This window comes from Ceratotherium simum, chromosome 24 (assembly GCF_057802395.1).
Source record: "Ceratotherium simum simum isolate JZ-2026a chromosome 24, ASM5780239v1, whole genome shotgun sequence".
NCBI lineage: Eukaryota > Metazoa > Chordata > Mammalia > Perissodactyla > Rhinocerotidae > Ceratotherium > Ceratotherium simum.
This window is the reverse complement of record NC_141923.1, coordinates 42,202,826-42,215,982: the sequence shown is the minus strand read 5'-3', so window position 1 is coordinate 42,215,982 and position 13,157 is coordinate 42,202,826. Positions and strand designations below refer to the sequence as shown.

Sequence of the window (13,157 nt, the reverse complement as noted above, 5' to 3'; positions counted from 1 at the left end):
GGTTTTCCAATGGCCTCATCCCAAAGTGGTATCAGTTTAATGGGGCATTTGCCTATCTCTTCAGTTTTCCCCTCATTTTGTTTCCCTCCTCATTCACTATCTACTTAGCCCACTCTTTGCCTTCCAGTGATAATCAAAATGACCCCCTGGAATTCTTGGTTCCACTAGTGAGCGGTGCTAAGGGCAGAACAAGTTTCCAAGGTTGAGTCTACAGAACATTTTCACCTGGCCTTCATTCTACGTATAAACCAGCCAAAAAATTCATTAATCGTGAGCAGAAGAGGAACACCCTCTATTATTTTTCTTGCTGTAAAATACTGTCAGAGGTGGAAAAAACTAACGTTTATTGAGGCCTTATCATATGCTAAGCAGTGGGATTTTACCTGATTCTTACAACTATTTTACAAATTAAGCTCCATACTCTCAACACATCACACAAACACACAAACACACACTCTAGCCCTTAAGACACACTCAAAGAATATTCCAGATTAGGTCACCAACTCATGAAAGTAATAGCAGTAATATAATAATATTAATAGCTAATATTCGAGTGCTTGCTATGTGTCAGACATAGTTCCAAGCTTTTAATTAATATTGACTCAATCATCAAAGCCATCCTGGAATACCGGTACTATTATTAGCCTCATTTTGCAGATGAGGAACAAAGGGGCTGAATAACTCAGCTCAGATCTCACAGGCAGGAAGTGGCGGAGCCAGGATCCAAACCCAAGCACTCTAGAATTCAGGAAACCTGCCCAAATGCCCTCTGCACCTCCTTAAATCGGTTTGTGAAGGTTTTCTTTAAAGTAATTTTGAATCAGTTTTACTACAAATAAACTTAGCTTCTGTCTTCTCCTAGCTCTCTTCTTGGTTGCACTTTGGTTGGCTTTGCAGACAAAGCCATTGTTTGTCTGAGGGCACTGGAAAAGCACAGAGGCTCCTCGCCAGCCCAGCCCTCTCCTCTGCCTCAGTATCTTTGCAACAGCTGCTTTCTTTCCTTGGAACTCTCTGCCCCCCAGATACCTGTGTACCCAACCCCTTCATCCAAGTCTTTGCTCAAATGTCACCTTCTTAAGGAAGACAACCCTGACCACTCTATTTCAAATCTCAAATTGCAAACTGCCCTCCCCTCCCTACCCCCTGCAATCCTGTTCCCTCCTACCTCTGTCTACTTTTTCTTTTTCCCCATCACTTGTCTCCTTCTAACAGACCATATAATTAACTTATATATTGATTACTTATTGCTTGTCTCCCCTTGCTAGGTATGCTCCATAAGTGCAGGAATCTCCGACTGTTTTGTTCACTGATGTAGCTCAACACCTAGGACAGGGCCTGGCGCACAGCAGGTACTCAGTCAATATTGGCAAAGTAAACGAAGACAATTTTGAAGTTTAGAATAAAGTGCAAATAAGAGGATTGAGTGAGAAGACAGGTTAGAAGATTCCCCCAAATTGCTAATGATACTCACTTCATTCAGCGCGTGGCCTAATTTTGTGAGCCACAGATCAATTCAAATCTGCACATTTCAGTGAAGCTTCTAATTGTACTTCCTTTGCATATGGGAGCCCCTCTTTTCAAGTTAGACAGAAAAAAAGCTCAGTAACAAAAGGAATAACAGTAATGATGGGCCTTACAACCTAAGCATACTCAGACCACCAAAGGAAAAGCTATTAAATTTAAATCCATGTGTGTACACACATTCCTTTATCCTAAAGAATTTTAAAGCTCCTTTCATTCTACGGGCTCAGCCCACACATAGACCTCACTAGAGGCAGGGAAATCAATCCTGAGATATTTCACTACAGACGTTTGGATCCTGGGATTCTCTACAACAATTACTTGGAACCACTTCCATGTGTTAATAAGCAATTGTTCACCAGAAAGTAAGGAGAGGTTTGCCCATGGATATAAATAGCCTGGAGGTGCAGGGAGAGGGGAAGGGGACACTGTCCCGGAAAATACACAGGGAGTAATTTCCAGGGTGTGACACAGTCACTATCATTCAGTTCTCACGAGATGCTTCCATTGCATCAAGTGCAGGGCCACCACAAGGCTTCTGGTCCTTATCACCTGGATCTGGCATGTTGCATGGCCCTCCAGCCCACTGTCTCCTGCCACCAGTTATCATACTAATGTCACCTGCTCAGCAACTGGCCCCAGGGCTCTGTCCTGCCTCACTGAATAATCCTTAAACTCTGCAGCCTGGCACTTGAGATGATGTGAATGCCACCTGGCCTCACAGCCCCGTCTCCACTGCTCCTCTCACTTACCCTCCACTCCAGGCAGACAAAGCACTCCACAATTTCACACTCACTCCACCAGCTTTTCCAGACCTGTCTTCCACTCTCCAATCCAACTCTGAGCTCTGGTTAATATAAACGACCCGTCACATCTCCAACACTTTATCCTTCCAATCTCCACATCCAAATCTCTGCCTTTTAACCTCAAGCCATTAAAGATAAGCAGCTTTAAATGCTACCTCCTCCATGATGAATTTGCTGACCACATCTGTCAGGACCTGACCCCTTCCTATTATTCTCCCTCTTCTTTCCTGTAGCACTCAATTATATTGCTCACGTGGCACGTATGACATACGACTTCTATACGTCCATGTTACCTCCTACTAACCTGTCAGCTCCTGGAGTTTGAGGCTCATGTCTTGCACACTATAATGTACTTAGTAGTCACCCAATACAAAATGAATAAATGAATCAATGGGCCAATCAATCAATCAATGAGTGGAGTTATTCTATGCAGCTTCTGAGAATAAATTAGGACTAATTGATACAAGTTACAAAGAGGATGTTTTTAATCTATCATGTGAAAGAACAGGCTAGAATTCAAATTATCCAAGAATGGGATGGAGCTGCATCTCAGGAACAAGAATGTTCTGAACTCAGTGGACACTCAGATAGAGAGAGGCCCAGCATCTATCCAGGCAGGAACCAGCATTTGGTGGAAAGTTGGATGAGACACCACGGAAGTCCCTTCCAACGTTCTATGATTTTGTACTGACTGGCTGCCATTGTAGTCAGACACATCTTCCTTCACTTCTTCCTTATCTGTAAAACAGAGTCAATATAATTTTCCCCGGGGTGATGCTACAGAGAATAGGGGCTTCCCAGATATATGGTAATAATTGAGAGAACAGAATTTAGATTTCATCTACATTATTTGAGAGACTATAAATAGAATCAACAATTGGGAAGAACTTTCACCCTTGAAATTCTTATCCTACCAGCTCTGTCCTGCTTCGAGAGCCCATCATGAAATTGGAAGGACCCCTTTGCCACACTCTACAAATACCACCAGCTAGAGGAAAAGGAACAAAGTCATTTGTGTAAATCACACATTTTAGATACAACTGTGTCAGAACCCTCGTAAAAGCAACAAATAATCTAAATACTTTGAATGTGGCCATGTCCCATTTTCTTAAATTGAGCTGAAAGACTCTCAAGGTTCTAACTTATTGAATTTGAAATCTATATACATTACATGGTCCCTGTCAGAACTCTTGAAAACAGAAAGTCCTTCTAGACAGTAAATTATGTGAGAGCAGAGTCCTGTGGGATTGTTGGAACTGGGAAGCAGAACTGAGCCTCAAGGCTCAGGAAAGCCAATTAATTCTTGTCAGCGCTTCCTGCAGAGCTGGCAGATGTGAGAACTGAGGCAGAGAGCATAAGCCAGTTGCCCCAGGTAGGAACCAATATTGTTATACTGTTAAATATAAACCCACTAAATAAAAGTGCTTTCCTTGTCTAGACTAGAAATTGCTACTTTCTTTATATAATCAAGATGTTCCTTGGAACATGTGACTTTCTCATTCTCTTGGGTTGTTTCCTTGGCCATCTAGAAGTCTGATTCGTGTGGAGGAAGATGTACATTGAGAGTCGATGTGTGGACCCACAGGTGCCCTCTTGGGACACAGCTGGAGGGGAGGGCACAGAAAATTCAGTTACCTGGATGCATTTAAAATGGGATCGATTTTCAAATTTTCATTTTACAAGTAACTTTTCAGGAAAGCACTTATAATAAAAACTGAAGGATCCATCCAAAAGCTAAGTGAAAGGAGGATGAAAATATGCTAAAACTATTGCCATTAAATCACATGTGCTGATAAAATCAGGCTTTTGTATCCACTAATGTCCTAGATCAGAAATACTAATCATGATCTAGATATATTCAGTAACCTCATAAAGGGTGGGTGTTTTATTTTACTTTTTAAAATTCTCTGGCAGTACTAAAGAATGAGATGACAAAGATGACTTGCTGAAGATGGTTTTATGTCTCCCAAGGGAAGTCTCAATCTTAAAACCCTAGTGCTTTACTCTGACTCCTCCTCGCAGAATCGAGCTCCTTCATTGGTGGCCTACAGCCTAGGTTTGTATTCTGGCTCTACCACCATCAGTCTCAGGACTCTGGGCAAGGGAGCCTCTCTGAGCCTCAGTGTATTCATTTTGAAGGTGGGGGCAATAATAGTTCCCATCTCATTGGGCTGTTATGAGGATTAAATGAGACAATGCACTTAGCTCTGTGCCTGGCTCATAGTACACACTCAATAAATGAGAGCTGTGAATTTTATTACTTCTATTTTGCAGAGGGAACACTAGTCATTTGCAACACATTACCATCTGTCTATTAGCCTGGTACTTTATCTCTAATGACATGCAACAAGGGCCGTCTGGGCCAGAAGGAGTTAAATGTAGCCAATCCACTCACATGTTGCCCTCTGGGGTCAGCCTTAGATTCTAAAATCCCCAGAGTGCAAGGCCACAGCTGTCTGCACGGTGCCATGAGCAAGTAGTTGTTCATTAAGGACTCTCTAGTGATGCAACTGACATAGATCCTCTCATGAACATCGCGACGGCTGACTTGAGCATGAAAAGCTGAAACTTACCCAGACAGTAAGCAGAAAAGAAACAGGAGTGTTCAGTGTCCACGGATGAGCTTTCTCCCTTGTGGACAGAGCTCATTCTGACTCCTCAGGGTGGAGATAAGGGGTCTATGGTTCTATAACTCAATAAAGCCCCTCTTACTGCTCTGAACTGGAAACATACAGAATGCCAGAAAAGAAAGACTGATTATACCAAAGATTTTCGACCATAGAGGTAGATACGCTACATGAGAGAAACATCCAGCTTACCCTTCTTCCTGGATTAAAAACAAAAAACAAAACACACTAATTACTGTTTGAAAAGAGCCAATATTAACAGGTATATATAGAGTGCCAGGCCGTGGCTGCACTCTCTCAGAGTGTAGAGTGCAGCCGTGGCCTTGCACTCTGGGGATTTTAGCATCTAAGGCTGACCCCAGAGGGCAACATGTGAGTGGACTGGCTACATTTAACTCCTTCTGGCCCAAGCAGCCCTTTTTTTAGTCCCATTAAATTGAGAAATATTTTTTGAAAGGGGGGCATAATAAAAAAAATGGAATGACATACAGGTAGAGAGAGAGCTATACATTAAAATTCACGAATTAAAGGCCAGAATCAGTGCTCCAAAGGGAATCTGCATTCACTTTTCCCAGAATCCTTGGCCCTTCAGCTGCCCCTGTGATGGACGGCAGCAGTCTGCACAGAGGTCAGGCTGTGAGGCATTTGTCCTGAATCCCACTCATCTTTTCTGAGCACTAAGAAATCAGCAGGCCCACAGTGTGGAGGCTGTAACATATGTGACAACAGACCCAACCATGAGGGATGGATATGCCAGGGAGGCTCCAGGAACCTCTCTGTCACCTAGAAAACACTCTCTTGAAATTAAGTGGCCTGTGATTTAACATGACAAACGAGTGCTGAGAAATACAGGCACATCCATTCTTTAAAATTTTATCTATGTGATTAGTTAATAGAATAAAAAAAATAAATGAGCCTGTGTTCTTTAGCAAAAGACTCTAAGCCAAAGCTGACGACGTGCTTGGGGGTTTAAAAAGATGAGTAACTACTCTTTCCCAACTTGCTGCCTTAGTTAAAGCTTGCCTGCCAGAATAATAGATTTAGCTGTTGGGATTGCAAAATTAATGTTTAATAAAAAACGATTCAGCAAATTTTGGGTTTTTTTCCCCCTGTGAAGAGCCAGGGCTTGTGCTGCCTGTGGAGTTTTCCCTTGAGCAGAAAATCCTGTTAGAGGAAAAACCCTGGCCTGGCAGACAAACCCTGTCTCAGCTCCTTGGACAGTTCTCAGCAGCACCTTGGAAAGCGTAAGGCTGCAGAGCGCTGAGACAGGGTGGGAGCGAAGCTCTGATGGGCTTGGAAGTGTGAGAGCCTTTTTTTGCCTGCTGTCCAAAGGTAGAAATGTGATTCTGTGGCCTTCTTTGGGGGACAATCTTTTTGCGGGGAGGGAGGAGGTAAATATTTATTTATAATTTACTTAGATCTTAAGAAAAAGTCCTTGAAACCCTACATAGAATGGGCACACTGCTTTTTTTAATAACAGCTTTATTGATTTATAATTCACAAACCATAAAATTCACTCCTAAAGTGTACAATTCAGCAGTTTTTGTATATTCACAGTTACGCAACCATCTCCACTATCTAATCCACCCCCTAATTTAGATGCGGTCTACCCTTAATGTTTTTGATACAGAGAAAGCTCTAAGTTACCTCCACCATGCAAAGAACGACCTTTGGAACAAAAACAAGAGCTATCCCAATCTGTTTATCGTTTCTTGACAGAATTTTCGTCTCTGATTTCCAAAGAGAAAAATAATTGTTCTTGGTCACACTTCCTCAGTGCCGTGTATACATGGATAGTAGCAAAAAAATTTGTACTATAAATTTCTGTTTGCACTTTAATGGTTCTTTTACTTCCTCCACCCACATAGAATCACCTAGCTAATCTCCATAACTCCCTTTACATGACCTTTCTCCCTTACCTTTCATTCCATGGCTACCCCCTACCCCCAGCTAGACCCTCAACACCCTCTATTTGAACTATTAGGAGAGTTTCCTAAGTGTTCCTTCCAGCCTCGCCTCTTCCTCTGTGTGCCACCCTACACATGGCAGATCCATTCACCTCCCTGAAACACCACTTTCACCACGTCACTTCTCCATTCCAAAGTCTTTGCCCATCCTTTGGCTTAGAATTCAGGATCCTCTTCAATGAGGTCACAGCCTGAATTTATCATTTTATTTCTGAGCCTGCTCTAGAAACACATCTGTTCAATCCACAAACACACCATGAGATTTTCAACTTCTATGCCTTTGCCCAAGCCCTTCCCCTCAACTGAAAGGCTCTTTCACTCCTCCTCAAATCCCAATAAAGTCTCTGGTGATGTCTTGCTTCCTCTAGGAAGTCTCTGCGCACCTCCCACTCCTCAATGCTTTCTCCCTCATGTTCACTCCAAGGGTCATGACCATTCGTTTGGGATTCACTGGCTTTTCTGCCTTTGTCATCAGTTATCTTTTCTGTATACTTGTTGAGAACCATGTCTCACACTTCTTCATATCCTTGAGTCCCTAGCACTGTGCTTTGTACATAGTGCATGCACAGTAATTACTGACTGGATGATTACCTCCTTACTACCATCTGACTGAGTCACATTCAAGAGCGTTTGGAATAAGCTTTACCATCAATCATGTATTAATTCAATCAAAAAGATTTACTGAACACTTACCATGTGCAAAGCACCAAAATGAAAGACATTTCCATACAAATGTAGGCCTAGTAACGTAATGTGTTACAAAAATTCACTATGAAGCCATTGTTTGTCACTGGAATTTTGGGTCCCTCTGGCTGTTTGTAGCAGTGATGCTGGGAGGTGGCAGTGTCTGTTGGAGGATCATAGTTGGAACAGAGAATTCCCATACGGAACCCTGGCACATCACATATCCTGAATTCATCTTTCTGGTCAGGCAAGGCATTATCAGAAAAAAATAAAAAAGGATTGGAAAGTTCCTTGTAGTCATTTAATTCCATCACCTCCCAATCCCAGGATCTCATCCACAAGATTCAGGATTGACCATCTCCCAATCTTAGTTTGAATATTTCCATTGATGAGATCTCACTGCTTGCTGTCCAAACCTAGTTATTAATAAGTGTTGTAGTTAAGAGCCTAGGCTCTGAGGTCAAATGCATGACTTTGAATACTGATTCCACCATTTACTAGCTGTGTGACCATGGGAAGACTCCCTAATACCTTTGTGTTTCAGTTTCATCTGTTAATAATAATTACCACCTCATAGGATTGCTGTGAAGACTAAATGAGATAGTGGAATTAAAGCACTAAGAATCATAAAGGGCTCATTATTATTTTTAAAATTGAACTTAAATATACCTCACTGTTGCTTCCAGCCTTTAGTCCCAGTTTGTCTTCACAGTTTGTGAGTGGAAACAGACACTTCGAATAATTAGAAAAAAAAATACAGCACTTAAAGGGCTAATCTCCCTAATATACAGAGAGTTTCTAGAAATCAAGAAGAAAAAGACGATCAATCCATTTTTTTTAGATAATGGACAAAAGACAAGAATAAACACTTTGCATAGAAAAAGCAATATAAATGACCCTGGAACATAAAAATGCAAACTAAAACAACCTAAAATGGTATTTCTCCCAAAGCAATTGGGAAAAATTCAAAACAGTTTGGCAATACACTTTTTGGTGAGGCTGGGGGAAAACAGGCACACTCATACTGAGAGGCGGCTAGTAGGAGTAGAACATGATACAACCCCTATGGAGGGCAATTTGGCAGTGCCTATGCAAATTATAAATGCATTTACTTTTTGAACCAACAACCTTACTTACAGGAATTATTCTATAAACATACCTGCACATGTATAAAATGAATATAAACAAAGTGATTCATTGCAATATAGTTTGAAATAACAAAAACTGGAATCGATTCAAATATCCATTATCAGAGATAACAACAAACTATGTACTTCTACACATAGAATACTTTGTAGTTGTACGAAAGAATGAAAACAATCTCCATGTACTGACATGGAAAGATTTCCTAGTGAAAAAGAAAGATGCAGAATATGTGTCATAGATATAGATACAGATATACAGATACAGATATATAGAATATTAACTCTCAGGTAAGAAAAGGGGGGAAATAAGAATATTATTTGCATTTGTGTATATCTGCATAAAGAAACACTGGGAGCATACACAAGAAACTAATTATTAACCATGGGAGTAAGATAGGAGAATAACAGAAGTGGAAGGAAGACTTTTCATTGTGTACTTCTTTTATAAAATAATTTCCGTTGCAACCAAATGAATGTAGTACTGTTTATAATTTCAATTTCATTTGAAAATAAAAAAAAAGAAAACCATGTACGATGATAGTAATAACATTGCATGAGCTATGACGGGACCCCCAACTCGGCTTGCTTCTTCCACATGACAGATGTTCAAAGATTTGAAGACAGACGTGTCGTGAGGTTCTCATGGCTCAGGCTAGAACCTTCTTCATTCTCACTTTCCCATGTTTTGTTTTCCTCACACTGTGAGCTCTCAGGAGACATGGACGACACCTCATGCCTCACTGTTTCCCTCATGCTAAGCACACTTGCTGGCACATAGGTTTTGTTTGGTAAATACTTATGGAATGAGTCAGTGAAAATGTTTCGTCATCGTCCAGAATCTGACCTGGACCTGAGTATAAGCTGATGAGGAAAGCGAGGGACAGTGAGACTAGCTCCCCTCCCAGTTTTGATTCCCTTGAGTTAAACTTCCAATATCTATTCACAAACTTTTATATCTGTTGCCCCACTCTATTAGTCCATGTTGTATTTGCGGCCAACTAAAACATGTGGGGATATAAGTTTTTTTTTTAAATAACTGCATAATTTCAAGATGCACTTTTAGCCACAGTACTGGGTATATTTCACAAGTTTGAAAGACATTAAAATCAGATGCAAAGAATTTTCATGGTAATTGCCTGAGACTCATCTATCAGAACAGATTCAAGAAAACCCTAGAAAGGGGCTTTACTTCAGTCTGGAATAATCCACAAGATAAAGCTGAAGCTGGAGTTTGGGTTTCTCATTAGAACGTGTTTTATGAAGGGAAATCTATGACCACACAGCACAGGCCATCCCTTGTAGCGCTGTCGCCAGTCCATAATGTGTCTTGACAAAAAAGAAAAAATAGGTGTCCTTCCTCTGGTGGACACAGACCTGTACCGGAGGTGTGCATCCTCTGCTGAAAGTCTTGGGTTTTGTGAAGTGTTAGGAATTGAACACAGGTCACTGGGATCTAAAACAATGTCACATAAAGTGATATACTTTGGGAGGTTACCCCAAAGGGTTACAGGATGACAGGATGAGGATGAGAACTGAAGGATAATGCCGTTAGAAAGATGACATGGCATGTGATGTGGTATGAAGTACAGTATGGCGTGATGTGGTGTGTGTGTAGTGTGACATGGTGTGTCGTGTGGTGTGCTTTGGGGTGTGCCATTCTGTGTCAGAAAAATCACAGGTGTCAGAAGACTCGGAGTTCCATCTCCATTAAGTTACTGACCTTTAATAAGTCGTTAAAGTCTCGGGAAACCCCAGTTTCCTCACTTACAAAAGGAAGAAAACACAATAATTAATATTTAAGTTATATGCTTACTACGTGCTCAACGAGATGATTAAATGGATGATCTCATTTCAACCTTAAACAGCCTATGACGCATTTTTTTTTACCACACCCATGCTATTGATGAAGAAACTGCAGCTAGAGAGGTTAAGGAACTTGCTCTGAGAAACACAGGCAGAAACGAGAGAACCAGAACTTGGATTTAGGGCAATCTGACTCCAAAGCGGATGCTATTAGCACTGTTCTGGGAATTGCTGTGAGGATTAAAGAAGGCTGATGATTTGTGGCTGGCTTCTTAGGCAAAGCTGGCTGGATCTGAATTTGGAGTCACGTCACGGCTAATGACGCAGCAAAGTAGAAGGAAACCCTCTCTGTGCGACCTCTGCACAAAGTAGGCTCAATGGCCCATCAGAGCTCATTTCTTACATAAATCATTAAGTGGCTGTGGCAAGAAAGCACGTGTTCCAGGACTTAAGTTTTACTGAGAGCACATCAAAGTGGATCTCAAAAACTCACAGGCTGAACACCTTTCACCTTTTGAGATACCTGGGTAGGAGAGAATGCTTTCATTTTGAAATGTAATTATCACTAGCCACCATGTTGCCTTCATACAGTGTGCCTTCTTTCTCAAGTTTTCAAAACCTAACTCCTATTTCTGCTAGTCATGGAATATTGGAAATTTAATTTTGAGTTTTGAGCATTCCTGATTTCAAACATACTCTCACATTGGAAGACAGGTTGTAAAAACAGAAACAGGCGAATAACATCTTGGGATAAACTAGCATAAAACTAGAATTCAGGACACATCACCTGGTAGACTCAAAGGCAAATCCTTTGACTTGCACACACACACACACTCACATGCAGTTGAGATCAGAATATATGTAGAAAATTTATTCTACTAAGGTGCATGGAAAACGGACCCCAAAGGTAGCCGTATAATCAAGGAAAGTGACAGGGAAGATTAATGTCCTTTCTCAACAGCAGCACTCCTTTCTCAACAGCAGCACTCGTGTTGCTCCTCTGAGCTATGCGATCCACGGGCCGAGGTAAACCGTGTGCCCACAGCTGGACAATAACTCAGGGCTGATGCGCCCGAGTGTGGGAGTATCGATCCAAGTGGCTCTGAGTGCTCAATTGGGAAACTACATCCAGATTTCTTCACTTCCTATTTTCTTTCCTTTTATCCCCAGGAAGAAAAAGAACAACAAATAATAAGCAGTAAATTCAAAACACGCATAATTTCTGACATTATTGCAAAATTTCAATCAACCGCATATTCTAAAGGGGGTAACTAAAATGTTACATTTTTCTAGTGTAACCTACTCACATGATGATCAATAAAAATACATTGTGTTTTTGGGAATTTGGAGAAGGGCTGCTACTGTGAGGAAAGTGAGACTTCCACTGGGGCTTTGAAAATACGTATGATTTTAGAGAGGCAGAGGGAAGTAGCAGGAAGTTATTTCAGGGGCAGAAATAATAGCAAAGGCAAAGGCGAAGTAATAAGGAGGAAAGAATCCCAACTCGCACAGGAAAGCTTGGGAAGCAGTGGGAAGTCAGGCCAGAAGGGGGTCTGGGATTCTGGAGCCAGCGTGGGGGTGTCAGAGAGGTGGTGGGAAGGGTCCCGTGATTGTTTTAGAGCATAAAGTGACTTGAAGGATTAGTCTAACAATAGCTTCCACAATGGCAGCATACAGGTTGGGGGGTCAAGTCAAATAAATTTGTGATTTCTTTTTTAAATTATAAAAGTAATAATACATGATCACTATAAAAGTTTTATAAAATATAGAAGTACATAAATTAAAAATAACAGTCCTGGGGAGTGGGCATAAGGCGCAAAGGGGCACATATATATGGTGACTGACAAATAATAATGGACAACTGAAATTTTGCAATGTTATAAACTATCATGACCTCAATAAATTAAAAAAAAAAAAAAGTAACAGTCTTATCCCTACCCCTATTTCTCAGAAATAACAACAGATGCTTTTTGGGGAGTTGTAGACATTTTATTATTTTCTGTATGAATGGGATCATTACCTAAATTTATATATACTATACCAGATACACACGCACACACATACACACACACTATACCAGGGCTGTATATACACGTATATTGTATTTACGATACCAGGGCCATACTTCCATTTAGGTATATAAAGATCTACCTTATATTCTTATGTCAGTATTCCATAAAATGAATGTTCTAAAATTCATTCAAGCATTCCTTTTCTGTTGGACATCTATGTTGTCATTAGTTCTTCTGCTATCATAAACAATGCTGCAATGAACATCCTTGGGGTACATGACTTTTTGATGAGACCATTAAGGCTCCAGAATGTAAATATTTTTAAATGTCTTTTTACTCCACTACACAGCTATTTGCAAATGACCTAGTAAAATGCTCTTCTTTCTGTCAAATCTGTTATGTCAAACCGGAAGAATTAGGAGAAAACATAGCAGAGGCAGGATTCAACAATACAGAGGCTGAGAAAAAGAGTGGTTCCAGTAGACGCTATGAAACTAGTGAACATCTACCAGGACTTGCGTTTAAGTATAGCCTGGAGCTCTAGGTCCAGAAAGCACAGGTCTCAAAGAGACTGGAGAAGACAGGTTCAAAA

At 40.9% G+C, this 13,157-nt stretch overlaps 1 protein-coding gene across 1 annotated transcript in view; it reads right to left on the bottom strand.

Moving 5' to 3' along the window:
- The window catches only part of RTN1 (reticulon 1), a 231,887-nt gene that overhangs the window by 116,297 nt on the left and 102,433 nt on the right, over nucleotides 1-13,157 (bottom strand). The gene's annotated exons all lie outside the window — the stretch shown is intronic.